Genomic DNA, 8,904 nt, shown 5'->3' on the forward strand with positions numbered 1-8,904 from the left:
TTTGTATATGGTGTGAGATATGGAGACAATTTCATTCTTTTGCATGTGGATATCCAGTTTTCCCAACACTGTTTGTTGATGAGACTATCCTTTCCCCACTGTGTGTTTTTGGCACTTGCTAAAGATCAGTTGACTGTAAATGCATGGATTTATTTCTGGATAACCCCAAAAGCACAGACAACAAAAGCAAAAATAGACAAGTGGGATTACATCAAACTAGAAAGCTTCTGTACAAGAAAATAAATAATCAGCAGAGTGAAGAAAAAATTTGTGGAATGGGAGAAAATATTTGCAAGCCATGCATCTGACAAGAGGTTAATACCCAAAATATAGAAAAAATTCAAACAAGTCAATAGAAACATAAATAGGCAAAGGCCAAAATAGTGATTTCTGAAAAGAAGACGTACAAATGGCCAACAACAAAAACAGATCCCCAAGATCACTAATCATCAGGGAAATGTAAATCAAAACCACAATGAGATATCACGTCACACCTGTTAAAATAGCTAGAATCAAAAAGACAAGAAGTAACAAGTGTTGACAAGAATGTAGAAAAAGGGAACTTTTGTGCACTGATGGTGGGAATGAAAATTGGTGCAGATATGGAGGTTCCTCAAAAAATTAAAAATAGAACTACCATATGATCTAACGAGCCACTTCTGCATATACATTCAAAGGAAATGAAACCAATATCTTCAAGAGATATCTGCACTCCCATGTTCATAGCAATATTATTTACAATAGCCAAGATATGGGGGCGCCTGGGTGGCTCAGTCGGTTAAGCGGCCGACTTCGGCTCAGGTCATAATCTCACGGTCTGTGTGTTCGAGCCCCGCGTCGGGCTCTGTGCTGACAGCTCAGAGCCTGGAGCCTGTTTCAGATTCTGTGTCTCCCTCTCTCTGACCCTCCCCCATTCATGCTCTGTCTGTCAAATAAATAAACATTAAAAAAAATTAAAAAAAAAAACAAAACAAAAAAAACCCAAAAAACAATAGCCAAGATATGGAAACAACCTAAGTGTCTGTCAATGAGTGAATGAGTAAAGAAAATTTTAAATATTATATTTATAAAACCTATGTCTTAAATATTATATATAGAACCTATATATATATATATATATATATAAATAATGGAATATTGTTCAGCCATAAAAATGAAGGCTATCCTGCCACTTGTGACAATGTGAATAAACCTGCAGGACATTATGCTCAGTGAAATAAGACAAATACCGCATGACCTCACTTATATGTGGAATCTAAAAGAGCAGAGAGGAGAATCGTGGTTGCAAGGGGCTGGGGGAGAGGGAAATGGGAGAGACATTGGTCAAATGGCACAAAATTTCAGTTACACAGAGTGAATAGGTTCTAGAGATCTGATGTATAGCATGGTGACTACAGTTAATATCAACGTACTGTGGGGGCGCCTGGGGGGCTCCATTGGTTATGCATCCAACTCTTGATTTTGACTCAGGTCATGATCTCACGGTTTTGGGATTGAGTCCTGTGTTGGGCTCTGTGCTGACAGTGCGGAGCCTGCTTGGGATTCTTTCTCTCTGCCCCTCTCCCCCACTCATTCTCCCTCTCTCTCTCAAAGTAAATAAAGAACATTTAAAAAATAATACTAATATATAGTGTACTTGAAATTTGCTACTAGAGTAGATATTGTTTTCACAACACGCGCGTGCGCGCGCGCACACACATACACACACACACACACACACACACAAAGGTAACTGTAAAGTGATGGGCATGTTAATTAGCTTGGTTGTGATCATTATTTCACAGTGCATATGCATATCAAACATCACATTGTACACCTTAAATATATACAAGTTTTATTTGTCAACTAAATCTCAACAAACTGGCAAAAGGGAACAATTTGCTTAACTCATAAAAAATAAATATGGTGCTAAAATAATTTCAAAATTTGCCAAAAGTCGTTCCCATGTGTGACTGGATTTTAAAACTGGGACTTAGACTGAAGCATCACTAGCACTGACATTGTTAGGTGGTAAAAGATCCTTTAGTGCAATGACCTTAGATCTAGAACCAGATGACTTTCCAAATGCATAAAAATAAGCTGTAAGATGATTTGTTGCCCTTGTAGCTTTAAGGTGGTGACATACAAGGCAACTGATACAAGGAAACTTGAATTTAAGGAATAAAACATATTAGTAAGCTGACCTTAAATTACAAAATGTGTCTCCCCGTTAAAAGTATTTATTCCCCAATATCAATGATGTTTTTTAGGTACACTCCTCTAACTCCTTCACCCTCCAACACACAGACAAACATCCCACATTCACACCTGTCTGCTCACCCAACACTTCAGAGCAGTCTGTTCACACCCACAGTCTGGTCGCAGAACTGCAGCCACACGAATGACGGGCTTGTCTGATCGAATTCCTTGCTGCGTAAGAACTTGAACTGGAAGCAGCAAATGTGCTGTTAGTGGTAAGACAATTAAGACACAGGTGTTTTTGTGACTGTGGGTGACAAAGGACTAGACTGAAGAGCCACACACCCCTGTCACAGGGCTCCCCTTTTCCCCCGGCCAGAGTCCAGCTGCCCAGGTACAGTGTTGACTTTGGGCTCAGGCAGTGTTCTCATCGCTTCTTGCATAGACACCTCTTTATCTGCTCTGCCTAGAGGAAGTTTTGTCCCAGAAAACCAAAGGAATCTGACCTGGGAAGGAGCCTCTCCACCTGTTTGGGGAAGAAAAACGTCAAGGTATTGAAAATTACATGAGGTTTTGTTTGCTTGCTTGTTTCTGGCGCAGACCTAAAGGAAAGGCCAGGTTGGTTTTCGTGAGATGACTCATTTGCAAGATGACTCAATGCAGAGTGTTTGGAAACCTTCCACTCCTCATATCTCCTCAAGGCTAAGGAGTTCCCGGTGCCTCCTCTAGGCTCTGGTGGGGCTAAGGACCTCACCCAAGCTTGCCGTCCTACACGTCACGTCTGAGGACTGTTGACCAGGGATTCTTACAGGGTCCTGATGCTCAATCTAGTGGGCCATCTGGGCTCCGTAGCAAGAGGGACAAGATTAATTCTCAGTGCTATCATAATGCTATAATTTAGACCACCCATTACACCGTTCACAGTAATTTTCTCCCGCTGTACTTGACGTAGAGCTGCCGTTGGACGTGTGTCATACATAATCAGATGTCAAAACTACGATTAGCATTTTAAAGCTCTTGTGGCTCTGATTTATGCCTTCATCTCCCGAGCTTCCCTAGTTAATCTATAAAACACGTTAAGGTAATATTCACACCTCCCTTAATCTGTAGGACAAATAGGAGGCAGCTTGGTGCTGTGGTGTGTGAGGCTTAGGTGCGACCCATCCCTCAATGTCTGTCTTATGTGTCTGTGCCCAATGCCAGAAATCCATTCAATAAATCACCTCTCCAGCATATAATGAATGGATTAATAACTTTATGTGTTCATTCAGGTAACACTTGTGATGTGTCAGACACTGTACAAGGTATTGATAAGAAAAGGGGGAAGTATAAAGGAAAGGGATAACAATGAGTAAGACACAAATCCCTCCCTAATGAAGTTTATAACATAGTACGTACACCATCATAGAAGCATGAAAAAGGTGTAGTGTTGGGGAAAAGCCTGAGACAGTGATCGTGGCTAGAATCCAGAGGGCTTTGTTGGGAAGAATCTTGGGATGTAAGTTTTGAAGGGCAGATTGTGGCCGTTAATGGAAGGTCTCACACATATTCCATCTGTCAAGGTCTAGTCAGGAAAAGAGGAACCATGCTAGGTATTCCAAAAGAGGGAGTTTAATATAGGGGATTGGGGGTGACTGGATGGCTCAGTTAAGTGTCTGACTCTTGATTTCAGCTACCGTCATGATCTCACTTTGTGAGATTGAGCTGTACATCAGGCTCTGTGTTGACATTGTGGAGTCTGCTTGGGATTCTCTTTCTCTCTCTTTCTCTCTGCTCCTCCCTTGCTGGCACTCTCTCTGTGTCTCAAAATAGGTAAATAGACATTAAAAAATAATCTATGGGATTGATCTCACAGGTATGGATGTGAAAGGGTTAAAAGGGAATCCTGAGGTAACCCTGACATACAACTTCAGGAAGCAGGTGTCCCCCCCTATAGCCTGGGAGAGAGAGGGAAGAGGTGGGGTTTTCAGAGCCTAGAGGCTGGGAGAAAGAGTCTTATAGACATGAGGATCAGACTTCTGAGGAAAGCCATGACCCAGCTCCTTCTAGGACCTCTGGGGGCACAACTGGGCTCTTTGTGGGAGCACAGACAGGTTGAAAGCTGGGACCACTGGGACACAGTGCCACTGCTGTGAGATGCTGACGGGAAGCAGATTGGAGGCAGAAAGCCCCTCCCCGCTCCCAACCTTCTTGTCTCAGAATTTCTTCCTAGTGTCTTCTAGATACTTGGCAGAATCTAACTGGAGACAAACTGGAAGGGGAATCTAAAAAATATGGGATACAGAGTGAAAACCCAGCATCACGGAAGAACTGAAAAGAGTTGATTTGGAGCTGAGGACCAGTAGCAAAGTAACCAACCCACAGGCAGTGGGACGGCTTTAAAACCTTTTTTTTTTCCAGAAATAGGATTTTCTCAAAAGTTTTTAAGCGAGGGTGAGACATAATCTTGCTATACATACAGAGGCCAATTTGGTTGAAGGTTGAGGCTCTAGGGTCGGGAAGGTGGTTAGGAAGCTGTGGCAGATCGCTTTTTCTAGCACACACTGTATCTCCCATCCCACAAAGTCTTCTTCCAGGTGACTTTGCCGTTTCTCTAGTTGCAGGAAGGCATCTACGCTCTCTCCCCTCAAATTTGGTGGGTTTGTGGCAGTGGAAGAATCAATGATTTATGACTTATGAGATGAGATAATGAAAGTCTCTATAGGGTCTTCCTAGTGTTAGGATGCCCATGCTCAGAACCTGGCCACCATGCTGTGAGGAAGCCCAAGTAGTCATAGAAAAGACCAAGTGTAGGCATTTAGCTGGCAGCTAGAACCAGCCCTCAGACATGAGAGCCATGGAGCCATCATATGGCTGCCTTCCTACCTGACACCCCATAAAGTCTGTGATCATGGTGCATGGTTGCTGTTTTCTGCTGCTGAATTTGGGAGGTTTTGTGAAGTAGCTAAATAGAGCTACTAAATCCTGCTAAATAGAGCAGGATTTATGATGATAGTCTGTGCAAGGGAGGATAAAAGCATGCTACTGGGCAATGCAATAGAAATGGAGAAAAGAGAAGAGAAAGAAAGGTGATTTTGAATGTAGAATGGGCAATATTTGATAGTGAATACAGGGAATATCAAAGAAGGAACAGATTGAGGCAAGGTTGTGGCAGGGCAGTGAGATATGTTTATCCATATTGTGTGTGTAATGTGTGTGCACGGAGGGGGGGGTGCAATATCCTATTTTGTTTCAGAAAAAAATAGGATAGCAGATAATGAGTTTAATTCTGGATGGGTAGCCTGTAAGATATATGTGATGGAAATGCCTGCTCAGTGTCTGGAAGGAGGGGTCTGGAGACAGGTAAGGTATAAATATGGGAGTCATCGTGTACAGAAGGTAAGTGAGCTCCCCTTGGAAAAGGAAGAGTCAGAAAAAAAGAGGGGGTAAGTACAGAACTCTGAGGCAAACCAACACTGAGAAAGGCAAGTGATGGTCACAGGAGAACCAGGGAGGAGGACCAGAAAGTCATCTTGCAGAGATTACGGATGAAGCAAATTTCAAGGACTCAGTGGTAAAAAGTGCCAGATTCTACAGGGTAGCTACGATAAGGATGGGAAAGAGAACATGCATTCGTGCCAAGGGCTGCTGTAACAAAGTGCCACAAGCTGAGTGGCTTGAAACAACAGAAATTCATTCTTTCACGGTTAGGAAGGCTAAAAGTCCAAAGTCAAGGTGTCAGTAGGGCCCTGCTCCTTCTCAGAGCTCTAGGGAAGAATCCTTGCTTGTTTCTTCCGGTGTGTGTGTGGTGGCCATCGGTCTTTGGTGCTCCACTGACTTGGAGACATGTGACTCCAATGTCTGCCTCCATTGCCACATGGCATTCTCCCTGTGTGTCTCTCTGTGCCTCTCCTTACAAGGACATCAGTTATATTAGATTGGGACCCACCTTAATGTCCTCATCTTAATGACATCTGCAAAGACCCTATTTCCGAATGAGGTCACATTCACAGGTTCTAGGCGAAACCCAACAAAGGTCATCCTCAGAGATGGTCGGAGAGAAAACAGGTTCATTGAGGGTGGTGAACAACTGCAGATTGCCTTGCCTAGAAGGGGAGTAGGAACCGGGGTGTGTGGGTAGCTCTTTAGAGCAGTTGGCCGAGGGAGAGAAGAGCTGTGGCAGCTCACAGTAGAGGAAGGTAGGTGTTTCCTCATCCTCTTCCCTGGATGAGAGTAACTGGGGAAAGTTCATAGGCTGGAGGAAGGGGCCAGTCTGCCAGGCAAGAGTGAGGCGGGACAACGGATGGAGCCAGACCCAGGGGAGGGAAGGAGTCATGGGGTTCAGCTCAGGATTGAAGAGCTAACCTGGAAGAAGGATCCGCAGCCCAGGATAGAGATGTCAGCCCAGGGGCCGATGAACAACCAGAATGAGGGACAGATGGGGCTGGACGGGCTGCAGACCCTCAGGAGCTGCTCTTTTTTCCTTCTCGGTGGGTCTAGATCTGCTTCATTGTCCTCTTATTTTTAAAGGTAACCATGAAAACATATTACTGCCATCTGGCTCCTCAAAGGCACAGAAACTCCGCGGCTTGTTTCTGAAGCCATGATTAAGCAGTCAGTGCCCCTTCCAGGGCTGGTGTCAGCTCTGATGATAATAGGCTCACCCCGGGGATCCCTGTGGGAAGCCACCCGCCCTTGTACACACAGAGAAGTGAAGACAAAGAAGGCGGGGGATGACTGAGGCCCCAGGGCACAGTGAAACAAGTTGACTAATGTCAGGCCCGAAGCTTTATTTATTCGGGGTGGCTTGTAGGTTTGGAATCCTCTATAGAGGGAGTTAAGTAACTTCACATAAGTAACCATTGGCCCGTCCCGTGTTTCTGTCCTCTGAGCCAAATGGGCTGTTTCACATAAGCACTATTTTTGTTGATTTTTTCTTTCAGGAAAATGGCGTTGGTGGGTTCTGAGGGAGTCCATTTTCTTACCCCATCTGAATTCTGGACTAATGGTGAAAGACATGGAGAATTCAGAGAGGGGTCAAACTGCTCTTTCCTGGGAAAACTGGATAGAACTGGGCTTACATGGGAGGCCGAGAACCGTTTCCCCTAAAGTTGACTTATTGGCGGAGTTGACCGGCCTGGCAGATGGACAGCACCTGCTGTGGTGACCTCATGGTCTGAGGGGACATCGGGTCTGGAAGAAAGCTAGGACAGAAAAAGGTCCCTCACGAGCAGCCTCCTTTACTTCCAGACTTCCCGCTCTCAGGAATGGGGACCACTGGTTGTCAGACGCTCATTGTCTTGTTTGCTGTTACACCTTCTTTGCCCTCCTGAGGAAAGAGCTCCCAGGGGTGGAGAGGAGGCCGCTGCTTCTCCCCAGTGCTCCCAGAAGGATAGTTATGTTGGTGGGAGCTCTTATAGTCGGAGCTGGCAAGAAGGAGGGGAGAGGGATCCCTCCCCTCACTGAGTACATTGGGGAAGACGGGCCTTTCTGAAATGTTGAATGCACATTATGAGATCTATATCCATTGTGTGCCTATGTTTCTAGGTACTACCCGTGGCCTGTGGAAGATTTCATTTTCTTGGGAGAAAGCCCCACACAGGGCGAAAAACACTTGGGAGCTAGTTCTGTGTCGCAGGTAACGGGGCCCCGGGCCACTTACTCCAACTTCTTTGGGTCACAGATGCCCTATCTCTAAAATGGGGACAGACACACTTTGTGTAGGAAACAACTAAATACTTACTGAATTGGTGAGGATGGGTGAGGTCTTGCTGCAGCCCCATCTCATGGCTTAACACACGTGTTGACTTCTCTCCCACGCACAGTCGGCTGTGGTCTAGTTCCCTCTCAGAGTGGCTGTCCTCCACGTGGTGACTCAAGGGTATGGGCTGCTTCAGTTTTGAGACACCTCCGTCTTACCACCTGCTTCTATGACCCATGGCAGAGAGTAAAGGTGGTGTTCACCACCAACACGTTGAAGAGCTGGCCTGAAGTCCTGCCTGGCTACAACAGTACCAAGAGAGTGCAATTCTACTGTGTGGCCAGGAAAACAGAGCTTGAGATGGGTGAAAACGGGCGTCTCTACCTCCTGTTATCCTTTTCCTCCAGGCACCTTCCCGTTCATTCAAATGACATTGGGTCTTCAAAGTGAGAAGATTACTGGGGACCTGAGGGCCTCTGGCTCAGTGTTCATTGCAACGACTATCACTGTGGGGTTGGTCACATCTCCTATATGGGATTTTGACAAGTTGGGGGAATACTTGCTTAAAACTTCGGTACGCAGGGTAATAATATTTCCCTGAATTTCCTAAGCAGTATCAGATTCAAACGGTTTACCCTTAGTTGTTGCAGTTTTTTTTTTTTTTTTTTTTTTTTTGTCTGGGAAATACATTTGTGATTTTATAGCCAAAGATCATAAGACTCTGGTTAGGACAACAAGAAGGATTTCTTATCTTAGGAAAGGTGCCTGGCCTTGGAGAATGGACCAAAGCCTACTTCTGCAGTCTCCCAAGGGTATACCCTGTTTATTCTCACCTCTCCCTGTTCATGTTGATTTCCTGTCTACAGTGCCTTATTTCCTCCCCACTTCTCTCCTCCCCAATCTTAAGTTACAAGTGTACATCCTGCCTCGCCCAAGTTTTGCTTGATGGTTCCTACTCTTTTCACTTGTACAAACTACTAAGGCACTTAGAATCTGTACCATGTTGTTTGTTTGTGTGCTAATTAATTAATTAATTAATTTGTAAG

The sequence above is a fragment of the Neofelis nebulosa genome, chromosome 6, assembly GCF_028018385.1.
Source record: "Neofelis nebulosa isolate mNeoNeb1 chromosome 6, mNeoNeb1.pri, whole genome shotgun sequence".
NCBI classification, from domain to species: domain Eukaryota; kingdom Metazoa; phylum Chordata; class Mammalia; order Carnivora; family Felidae; genus Neofelis; species Neofelis nebulosa.